Here is a 12582-nt window from a genome sequence, read left to right as displayed (position 1 = left end):
TGTATGAACACAGTTACGTATTGCTATTAACATGACATGGTATTCTCTATCCATCGGATCCCGACAAACACAACATATAGAATTACGAGATAGATGATCTTGATCATGTTAGGCAGCTCACAAGATCCAACAATGAAGCACAATGAGGAGAAGACAACCATCTAGCTACTGCTATGGACCCATAGTCCGGGGGTGAACTACTCACTCATCACTCCGGAGGCGACCATGGCGGTGTAGAGTCCTCCGGGAGATGAATCCCCTCTCCGGCAGGGTGCCGGAGGAGATCTCCGAGAATCCCCGAGATGGGATCGGCGGCGGCGGCGTCTCGGTAAGGTTTTCCGTATCGTGGTTTTTTCGCATCGGGGTTTCGCGACGGAGGCTTTAAGTAGGCGGAAGGGCAGAGTCGGGGGCCAGACGAGGGGCCCACACCACAGGTCGGCGCGGCCAAGACCCGGGCCGCGCCGCCCTATGGTTTGGCCACCTCGTGGCCCCACTTCGTGTGTTCTTCGGTCTTCTGGAAGCTCCGTGGAAAAATAGGCACACGGGTCTTCGTTTCGTCCAATTCCGAGAATATTTCGTTACTAGGATTTCTGAAACCAAAACAGCAGAAAACAGAAGCGGCACTTCGGCATCTTGTTAATAGGTTAGTTCCAGAAAATGCACGAATATGACATAAAGTGTGCATAAAACATGTAGGTATCATCAATAATATGGCATAGAACATAAGAAATTATCGATACGTCGGAGACGTATCACTCATGGATAATTGTCAACATAGAGTAATATAACAAGTGCAATATGCAAGTATGTAGGAATCAATGCACAGTTCACACAAGTGTTTGCTTCTTGAGGTGGAGAGAAATAGGTGAACTGACTCAACATAAAGGTAAAAAGAATGGTCCTTCAAAGAGGAAAGCATCGATTGCTATATTTGTGCTAGAGCTTTGGTTTTGAAAACATAAAGAGAGCATAAAAGTAAAATTTTGAGAGGTGTTTGTTGTTGTCAACGAATGGTAGTGGGCACTCTAACTACCTCATCAACCAGACTTTCAAGAGCGGCTCCCATGAAGGACGTTATCTCTACCGACAAGGTAGATCATCCCTCTTCTCTTTTGTTTACACATGTACTTTAGTTTAGTTTTTCTTTATTTATGGATGACACTCCTCCCAACCTTTTGCTTACACAAGCCATGGCAAACCGAATCCTCGGGTGCCTTCCAACAATCACATACCATGAAGGAGTGTCTATGTGCAAAATTAAGTTGCTTACTGATGAATCAGAGCAAAACATGTGAAGAGAATTATTAATGCAAGTTAATTAATCGGGACTGGGAACCCCATTGCCAGCTCTTTTTGCAAAATTATTGGATAAGCGGATGAAGCCACTAATCCATTGTGAAAGTCTGTCAGAAGTAAATGACAAGATCGAAAGATAAAACACCACACACTTCCTCATGAGCTATAAAACATTGACACAAATCAGAGGTGATAAATTTTGAATTATTTAAAGGTAGCACTCAAGCAATTTACTTTGGAATGGCGGAGAAATACCATGTAGTAGGTAGGTATGGTGGACACAAATGGCATAGTGGTTGGCTCAAGGATTTTGGATGCATGAGAAGTATTCCCTCTCGATACAAGGTTTAGGCTAGCAAGGTTATTTGAAACAAACACAAGGATGAACCGATGCGGCAAAACTCACATAAAAGACATATTGAAAACATTATAAGACTCTACACCGTCTTCCTTGTTGTTCAAACTCTTTACTAGAAATTATCTAGACCTTAGAGAGACCAATTATGCAAACCAAATTTTAGCAAGCTCTATGTATTTCTTCATTAGTAGGTGCAAAGTATTTGATGCAAGAGCTTAAACATGAGCACAACAATTGCCAAGTATCAAATTATCCAAGACATTTTATCAATTACTACATGTAGCATTTCCCGTTTCCAACCATATAAAAATGAACGAAGCAGTTTCAACCTTCGCCATGAAAATTAAAAGCTAAGAACACATGTGTTCATATGAACCAGCGGAGTGTGTCTCTCTCCCACACAAGCATTTATTCAAACAAAAACAAAAACAAGAAACATACAGACGCTCCAAGTAAAGTACATAAGATGTGACCGAATAAAAATATAGTTTCAAGAGAAGGAACCTGATAATTTGTCGATGAAGAAGGGGATGCCTTGGGCACCCCCAAGCTTAGATGCTTGAGTCTTCTTGAAATATCCAGGGATGAACCACCGGGGCATCCCCAAGCTTAGAGCTTTCACTCTCCTTGATCATATTGTATCATACTCCTCTCTTGATCCTTGAAAACTTCCTCCACACCAAACTCGAAACAACTCATTAGAGGGTTAGTGGACAATAAAAATTAACATGTTCAGAGGTGACACAATCATTCTTAACACTTCCGGACATTGCATAAAGCTACTGGACATTAATGGATCAAAGAAATTCATCCAACATAGCAAAAGAGGCAATGCGAAATAAAAAGGCAGAATCTGTCAAAAGCAGAACAGTCCGTAAAGATGGATTTTATTGAGGCACCGGACTTGCTCAAATGAAAATGCCCAAATTGAATGAAAGTTGCGTACATATCCGAGGATCACTCACGTAAATTGGCTTAATTTTCTGAGTTACCTACAGAGAATTAGACCCAGATTCGTGACGACAAAGAAATCTGTAACCGCACGAGTAATCCAAATCTAGTATCAACCTTTCTATCAACGACTTTACTTGGCACAACAAAACACAAAACTAAGATAAGGAGAGGTTGCTACAGTAGTAAACAACTTCCAAGACACAAATATAAAACAAAGTACTGTAGCAAAATAACACATGGGTTATCTCCCAAGAAGTTCTTTCTTTATAGCCATTAAGATGGGCTCAGCAGTTTTGATGATGCACTCGCAAGAAATAGCATTTGAAGCAAAAGAGAGCATCAAGAGGCAAATTCAAAACACATTTAAGTCTAACATGCTTCCTATGCATAGGAATATTGTAAATAAACAAGTTCATGAAGAGCAAAGTAACAAGCATAGGAAGATGGAACAAGTGTAGCTTCAAAAATTTCAGCATATAGAGAGGTGTTTTAGTAACATGAAAATTTCTACAACCATATTTTCCTCTCTCATAATAATATTCAGTAGCATCATGAGCAAACTCAACAATATAAGTATCACATAAAACATCTTTATTCACATGCATAAAAGTATCATTACCCTCCACATAAGCATAGTCAATTTTATTGGTAATAGTGGGAGCAAATTCAACATAGTAGCTATCATTATTATTCTCATCATCAAATATAGGAGGTATAGTATCATCATAATTAAATTTATCCTCCATAACAGGCGGTAATAAAAGACCAATATCATTATAATCATCATAAATAGGAGGCAAAGTATCATCAAAGTAAATTTTCTCCTCAATGCTTGGGGGACTAAAAATATCATGCTCATCAAAGCCAGCTTCCCCAAGCTTAGAATTTTCCATATCATTAGCAACCATGGTGTTCAAAGCGTTCATACTAATATTACTACCAGAGCATGCAAATAAGGTTCCATAGGTTTTTTAATTTTCGCATCAAACCATCCATGTCTTAAATCAGGAAATAGAATAAGAAGCTCATTGTCGTCCATTATGCCAAACTAGTGTAAACAAGAAACAAAAAGATGCAATTGCAGGATCTAAAGGAAATAGCTTTGAGTACTTACAACGGCGAAAATAGCTTAGTAGCCGAGATCCGGAGTGTGAGTACCTTTTACCTTTCCTCCCCGGCAACGGCGCCAAGAAAATAGCTTGATGTCTACGGGTGCTTCTATTCTTGTAGACAGTGTTGGGCCTCCAAGAGCAGAGGTTTGTAGAACAGCAACAAGTTTCCCTTAAGTGGATCACCCAAGGTTTATCGAACTCGGGGAGGAAGAGGTCAAAGATATCCCTCTCATGCAACCACTGCAACCACAAAGCAAGAAGTCTCTTGTGTCCCCAACACACCTAATAGGTGCACTAGTTCGGCGAAGAGATAGTGAAATACAGGTGGTATGAATAAATATGAGCAAGTAGCAACGGCGCCGTGAAAATAGCTTGTCGGCGTGTAGTTGATGGTGGTAATATGGTAGCGTAGTAACGCTAAAGAAACAAGTAAACAAGCAGCGATAGCGATATTTAGGAACAAGGCCTAGGGATCATACTTTCACTAGTGGACACTCTCAACATTGATCACATAACGGAATAGATAAATGCATACTCTACACTCTCTTGTTGGATGATGAACACATTGCGTAGGATTATACGAACCCTCAATGCCGGAGTTAACAAGCTCCACAATTCAATGTTCATATTTAAATAACCTTAGAGTGCATGAAAGATCAACACGACTAAACCAAGTACTAACACAAAGCATGCACTACTCGTCACCTTCACACTATGTAGGAGGAATAGATCACATCAATACTATCATAGCAATAGTTAACTTCACAATCTACAAGAGATCATGATCATAGCATACGCCAAGTACTAACACGGATGCACACACTCGTCACCATTACACCGTGCGGGAGGAATAAACTACTTTAATAACATCACTAGAGTAGCACATAGATAAATTGTGATACAAAACACATTGCAATCATAAAGAGATATAAATAAGCACTTCACTATGCCATCCATAACAGTGAATAAGTATTCTCGTGAAATATAGCCTAAGAGACCCACACGGTGCACACACCGTCACCTTTACACACGTGGGACAAGGAGTCTCCGGAGATCACATAAGTAAAATTCACTTGACTAGCATAACGACATCTAGATTACAAGCATCATCATATGAATCTCAATCATGTAAGGCAGCTCATGAGATTATTGTATTGAAGTACATAGGAGAGAGATGAACCACATAGCTACCGGTACAGCCCCGAGCCTCGATGGAGAACTACTCCCTCCTCATGGGAGACAGCAGCGTTGATGGAGATGGCGGTGGTGTCGATGGAGGAGCCTTCCGGGGGCACTTCCCCGCCCGGCAGCGTGCGGGACAGAGACTCCTGTCCCCCAGATCTTGGCTTCGCGATGGCGGCGGCTCTGGAAGGTTTCTCGTACCGTGGCTTTTTCGTATCGTGTTTTAGGTCTGGGACCTTTATATAGGCGAAGAGGCGGCGTCAGAGGGTCGAAGAGGCGGCGACACCATAGGGTGGCGCGGGCCACACCCAAGCCGCGCCGGCCACACCCAGGCCGCGCCGGCCTATGGTCTGGTGGGCCTGTGGCCCCCCTCTGGTCCTTCCCGGGTGTTCTGGAAGCTTCGTGGAAAAATAGGAACCTGGGTCTTGATTTCGTCCGATTCCGAGAATATTTCCTTACTAGGATTTCTGGAACCAAAAACAGCAGAAAACAGCAACTGGCCTTTCGGCATCTCGTCAATAGGTTAGTTCCAGAAAACGCATAAATATGACATATAATGTGTATAAAACATGTAGATATCATCAATAATGTGGCATGGAACATAAGAAATTATCGATACGTCGGAGACGTATCACATTACGACAAAGTACATAGACCGCTATCCAGCATGCATCTATGCCTAAAAAGTCCACCTTCAGGTTATCATCCGAACCCCTTCCAGTATTAAGTTGCAAACAACAGACAATTGCATTAAGTATGGTGCGTAATGTAATCAACACAAATATCCTTAGACAAAGCATTGATGTTTTATCCCTAGTGGCAACAGCACATCCACAACCTTATAACTTTCGTCACTCGTCCCGCAGTTAAATGGAGGCATGAACCCACTATCGAGCATAAATACTCCCTCTTGGAGTTACAAGTATCAACTTGGCCGAGCCTCTACTAGCAACGGAGAGCATGCAAGAACATAAACAACACATATATGATAGATTGATAATCAACTTGACATAGTATTCAATATTCATCGGATCCCAACAAACACAACATGTAGCATTACAAATAGATGATCTTGATCATGATAGGCAGCTCACAAGATCTAACATGATAGCACAATGAGGAGAAGACAACCATCTAGCTACTGCTATGGACCCATAGTCCAGGGGTGAACTACTCACACATCAATCCGGAGGCGATCATGGTGACAAAGAGTCCTCCGGGAGATGATTCCCCTCTCCGGCAGGGTGCGGGAGACGATCTCCTGAATCCCCCGAGATGGGATTGGCGGCGGCGGCGTCTCTGGAAGGTTTTCCGTATCGTGGCTCTCGTATGCGGGGTTTTCGCGACGAAGGCTTTAAGTAGGCGGAAGGGCGAGGGTTGGAGGCGGCGCAGGGGCCCCACACCATAGGGCGGCGCGGGCCCCACCCGGGCCGCGCGGCCTCGTGGTGTCGGCGCCTCGTCGCCCCACTTCGTAATCCCTTCGGTCTTCCGGAAGCTTCGTGGAAAAATAAGACCCCGGGCGTTGATTTCGTCCAATTCCGAGAATATTTCCTTTGTAGGATTTCTGAAACCAAAAACAGCGAGAAAATAGCAACTGGCTCTTCGGCATCTCGTCAATAGGTTAGTGCCGGAAAATGCATAATAATGACATAAAGTGTGTATAAAACATGTGAGTATCATCATAAAAGTAGCATGGAACATAAGAAATTATAGATACGTTTGAGACGTATCACTCATCTCGCTCGACCTTTTCCGATCTACGAGGAAACATGGAGATGACCTTCGGCAGCGTCCACTACAACGTCAACTCGCAAGGAGTCCTCCGGCTGCTGGAACCACTCGCCTCCAGCTCGACAGGTCCGAACGCGTCGTCATCACTCGACCTGTCAGCTGGTCTGATGGACTCAACGAACTCGCCCGCGCCATCGACTCCTCGTTCGACGTCTCCTATGTCGGTTGGATCTGACAGCTCCGCATCTTCGGGGACGACCTCGTACTACTGCTTGAACTGCGATACCATGCACGGGCTAGGATCAAGCGACACACCGTTCATCTGTAATACCCAGTCCTCCTCAGGAGAGGACAGTATCGACAGCATCGTCCAAGGCACCACCCGAAGAACGGCACACCACCAGGTTTATGTTGCCAATAACACGGGAAACGCAAGGTACAGGGGAGACGAAGATCACACCCCCCCGCTCCAGCAGACGAGCAAGTTTTGCAAACAGCGCCAGCAACAACAATAGCGATTACACCATCGCGGAGGAGGAGTGGGCAGCAGCCAAGGCAGCCGTACTTAACAACACACCGCTCCCTGCAGGAACCTCGGTTGGAACCCTCAATGCTTATCGCTCTATATTGGAGAAAAACCGGGAGCGCCTATCGAAAGAGCAAGCCACCCTCGAAAGACGCCTATCCGCTGCAGACCAATCCAGTGAACGACGGAGAGCCTCGCGAGGAAGTGCCTCTCGAAGCACTCAAGGGGCAGGCAAGCACCGATCAAGGTTATCCAGACTCTCGGAGGATGACGCCAGAGAAATAACGTCGAATCTGACTAAGTCTTTTATGACCACGGACACCGCGGGCATGCCACGGCCAAAAACCGTCGCAGGAGCGACCGCCAATCTTGCAGCATACCTTATCAATCAGCGCCCTGAAGGCTCTATGGCCCAAGCTCACCGAGGTGCCCTAGAAAGTCTCGCAATATTGGGAGACAACCTGGTCCCGCGGAAGGAAAAGACCACGTTACAGGCCAGCGGCTCGAAGCATCATGCGAGAGATGCTCGAGACGAAATCACCCAGAGCAGAATCGACAAGGCAAGGCGATGACGCGCCGCTAGGGAGGAATATGACAGTGACTCTTCGGATGAGAGCCAGGAATACGACGGCGAGCTAAGGGGGGCTGATTGTTTAAGCTACAAAATCCGCGAGGCGATGCCACCCAGAAAGTTCAAACCTACCCCTACTGACGCCGCCAAATACGATGGACAGCAGGAGTCGAGGTCCTGGATAGACGACTATTTGCAGACTGTGATTCTGCACAAAGGAAATCAGATAGCAGCAATGCAATGCTTGCAGCTTTACCTGAAGGATTCAGCACGAGCTTGGTTAAGAGGCCTGCCGAAGGGTTCCATCAAATCATGGGACGATCTGGTAGATGCTTTTGTCGCCAATTTCCAAGCAACATACAAAAGACCCGTCGGGATTGAGGAATTACGGCATTGCCAGCAGAAGCAGAAGGAATCGATGCGCGCATACATCGGGAGATTCACCAAGCTCTTAAACGCCGCCGAAGATGTTTCTGTCGACAGAGCAATCGACGCCTTCAGCGATGGCATCCGACGTGAAAGCTACATAGAGGAACTCGGGCGCAAAAAACCAAAAACCATAACCAAGTTAATGGAAATCGCCAACAGCTGGGCTGATGGTGAGGACAACATACGGAAGCCGCGACAGCGCAGTGATGACGAAGACGATGACCAGCCGAACACGACTCGGGTGGACGAAGGGATCGCCATAAGAAAAGGAAAAACCGCAGTTACGACGATAGTAACCTGGTAGCCGCAGGATACTCCGATCGGCAGGATGATCGGTATGACGACAAACGAGACGATCGGCAGGACGTCAATCGGAACAACTCTGGAAACCGTGGTAACTACAAACCACGACTACAGAGGACCCCCAAGTTACCCTACGCCGAACAGATAAACGCTCCTTGCTACCTGCACTCGTACGTCGACTCTAAGGACAACAAACGAAGTCAAGTCACCTGCTCAGAGACTGTAGGCAGTTCATTGAGATGCAGGAACTCATGCAGCAGCAGCCGCAGCCACCACCGCCACCACCACCCCCACCGCAGCACCAGGTCCAGCAGGCGCAGCCTCATCAACCCAATGAGGCGTTTCCACCACCACGTGGGCAGATGAGCATGATCCACAGGACGGGTGTCTCAAGAAGAGAAATGAAGAAGCTCACCCGAGAAATCAATCTGGCAGAAATTATCATGGCAAACATCCCTGAGTATGTTGAGTGGTCATCTCAGAACATTACGTTCAGCCGAGCAGATCACCCGATGACCATACCAAAACCAGGACACGCTGCCTTGGTAGTCGAGGCGCAAGTAGGGGGGTTCAAGATGTGGAAGCGGACTAAATCTGATATTCGTCGACACAATCAAAAGTATGGGGATTACCATGAAAATGCTAGAGGATTCTGACACCTGTTTCCACGGGATTCTCCCTACTTCGCCGGCGTACTCTCTTGGCAAAGTTTACCTGAACGTCGTCTTCGGTAAACCCGACAACTTCAGGAAGGAAAAGATCGAGTTTGAAGTCGTGAACTGGGAATCATAGTACCACGCTATACTCAGAAGACCAGCTTATGCCAAGTTCATGGCTGTACCGCATTACGCATACCTCAAGCTGAAAATGCCTGGGAGCAACGGGACAAATATCACAGTCTATGGAAGTTTTTCACGCTCAGACAATTGTGATCGAGATTTTCAGAGGATTGCTCCGAAGTTCGGGTTCAAACAGGAAGTCACCGATCTCCGCTCCAAGCCATCGCCACGCGACAATAAGGAAGAAAAGTGCGTCAGGGAAACGAAGCAGAAGCCAGCCGACCTTGCCCCAGAAATGTCGGCAGCAAAAGCTTCGGCAGTTGATGACACAGCAGTCATAGGAGAAAGCAAGACACTGGCAATCGCTATCGAGACCCCTAGTGAAATCAATGACGCTTCGAAAACCACTAACGTGGTGGACAAGCCGGAAGATAAGAAGAACCCTTTCCTTGCTTAAAAGTAGATAAATAGCGTTCAGTTTTTCCTTTACTTTCAACAGGGCCCTTCTTCTTTCGCCCTTTAGTCCCGTACTTACTTTATTAATGAGAACTTAAGTATTTGATCCCTTGATAAGCATTGCAGTAATTCAGAGCATCTAAGCCGCATCATCGTGAACCTTGCTTACGCCCCTTGGCGAATGATGGTGCAACGTAGTACGCGGCAAAAGATCGTGCTCAAAAAAAAAGAGCCTCTACGAGTGCTAAGGGATGCAAAATAAACAAGGGTGCTAACCTTTCCCTCTGGTATAGATGTCTCTACGAGTGCCGTAAATAGTAAGAGTTTGGAAATACATATAATACAACCCACGTTCGATATTTTACTTATGGAAATATGAAAGAACAACGGGCTCATCGGCAGAGTTAATGCTCCCGATATATTCGGGAGCTGCTGTTAGAACATACATCGGTTGAAAGCAAAGTTGCACATACAACGGGTTTAGCAAGACCTGCAACACGAGCTGATCACTTAAACAATTTGCTGACCAACGAATACACATACGTATCAAACGGGCAATTAAGATTTCCTCCTCCAAAATTTGCCAACGGCATTAATACGGTAAAAATACATATACATGTATCTACCGAGCAGAAAAGTCTCAACTATGCAATCCAAACGATTGGATGAAGTAGCCAAATTACCTATTTACAACTTAACCCTGAATTACTCTTGCGGAGTTCCTCTTTCTTCAGGAACCTTCGAATCCTTTTCAAGTTTGTCGACAATTATGTTGGCGGGCAGCACCACCTTCGGGTATAGCGTCTCCAAGTCACCGACCGCGTTGGCGATACTCAGCAGATTTGCCGAAGGATAGCGTGCAAGGACGAGGGCAAGTGTAAATCTGGCCCCAGCAAAAACCTGAGCTCGCACCAAATCGCGAATTTTCTTGGTATTCCCAAATTCAGACATCAGAGTCAATAGCGTAGGAGGGACCGCGTTCAAAGGAAACATCGTCCTCCAAATTACCCTTAGGGCTTTGTAGCACTTGTCGAAGAAATGATGGACCTGCTGGACCCGATCTTGAAATTGTGCGACAGCCGAAGCTTTCGAATGCTCCCGCCAGAAAATTTCTTCGGCTGATGACAGCTGAGTCAGTGCGTTCACACGCTCGTGAATCCGCTTGTTCTCTTCAGCACGGTTCAGGGCTATGACTGGTAAAGGAATCGATGGAAGATCAGGCAATGCACTTTCGACAAAGAATAATGAGCACAAGGACCAGGGAACTCACAGTTCAAGCTTTCAGTGGCTTTATGCAGTTCAGTAAGAGCATAGCGCTCTATGTCAGCTGCAAGCTCGCCCTTCTTCTTGATAATGGCGGCCAAGGCATAGGTACTGCGCAGATCCTTTTCCATCTGTGTGATCCGATCCTTCATACACTGGATTCGATCAGCCTCAGAGAGAGCACCCGAAGAATCATCGACAAACGCAGGCACCGGGAAAACCTGCAAAAAACAGCGTCAAAGGCATGCCAGATCGCATCGCTTCAGCAACAGAAGTAACTCCCATCGGGAGAGTGCAAGAATAAATGTCATAACAAAGGTGCACCAGCAGCATTGCTAGCACGGAATTCATTACAATTACAAGTTTTACGACAGAACATTGTTTCACACCAATTCAAAAAGAAGTTTGTTACAAGAATCAAGGGGCTTGAGTCTGGGTCGATAAACTTGGGACAGCCGACGTTTTCTTTGATGAAACCAGCTCAAGGAGCTGCCGAGCATACACAAGGGCTGACGTCTTGAAGGTGCTTAAATCAATGAACTGCCCATCTTGACCTTTCGGCAGCTCCCTAGACATCTCCTCAATATCGGCCTTGAAGCCATGACCCATCATAAGTTGGAAGGCAAGGAGGGCACCATAGGTACGCGAAGTACGTTTGAATACCTCGATAACCCCCTTGGTGTCGACTGCAAAGGCGTCGATCAGCTGCCCTAGAGTCTTGTCTTGACTAATCTTGGGGAAGATCATCGAGTGCATTCGCGCCATGGCACCTTTGCCTTTGTCAAGGAGCTCCCGTGTAAGCTGGTGTGCAGCAAGCGTCATTGACACATTGTTTGCCGGAGAATTGTTTGGAACTTTATCCAAAGCATCGGCAGGGATGCCAGCGGCCTCTGCAAAGGAATGAAATGGGAAAGGTTACTATCAAAGGTTCAAATTTGCAAAGTGACAACCGACAGGGAAGCATAAAAAGAATTACCAAGCAAAGCCAAGGAAGATTGGCGAAGAAGTTCATCCTTTTCAGTCGCCCGAGCTTCGGCGACCAGCCTAGATGCTTCCTCTTCCTTCAGCTTCTCCTTCAGCCTGCTGAGTTCCTCCTTCAGGGAGTCGACTTCTTGACGAGCCGTTGCGGCTTTTTTAATGGCGCCCTCCAACTTCGAGGAAGAAGATTTAACTTCCTCCTGCAGCCGAACCTTGTCCGCTTCCAGGGAAGTAAATTGAGAGGCAAAGGCCTCCAAAGAAGATATAACCCCCCGTAGATCCTTAAGGGAAAGAGAAAAAACAGGTGTTTGACAAAGAATCGTTAATTAAGGCACATTCAGGGAAACCCGCGTTGCGATTGAGAAAGACTTACAGGTTTTCCTGAAGAAGGAATCGTGGAGGCAGCAGCCGAAGGAATATCCTTCCCCCTAGAAAGGGAGGAAGCAGTCGATACCTGGGCCGCGGGGGCAGCAGTAGGAGCCGAAGCTTCGGAAGCTGCGACATCTGGTGGAGCGGCGCCAGATTTGGCCTTCTTGGACGGAGGCTCGATGAAACCCTCGTCACTATGAAAGAGAATGGTTGGCAGGGATTATGAAAAGAAATGCGAATGATAAAGGAAAAATACGGATTTTAGGAAAAAGGCA

This window comes from Lolium rigidum, chromosome 1, assembly GCF_022539505.1.
Source record: "Lolium rigidum isolate FL_2022 chromosome 1, APGP_CSIRO_Lrig_0.1, whole genome shotgun sequence".
NCBI lineage: Eukaryota > Viridiplantae > Streptophyta > Magnoliopsida > Poales > Poaceae > Lolium > Lolium rigidum.
This window is presented reverse-complemented; position numbering follows the sequence as displayed.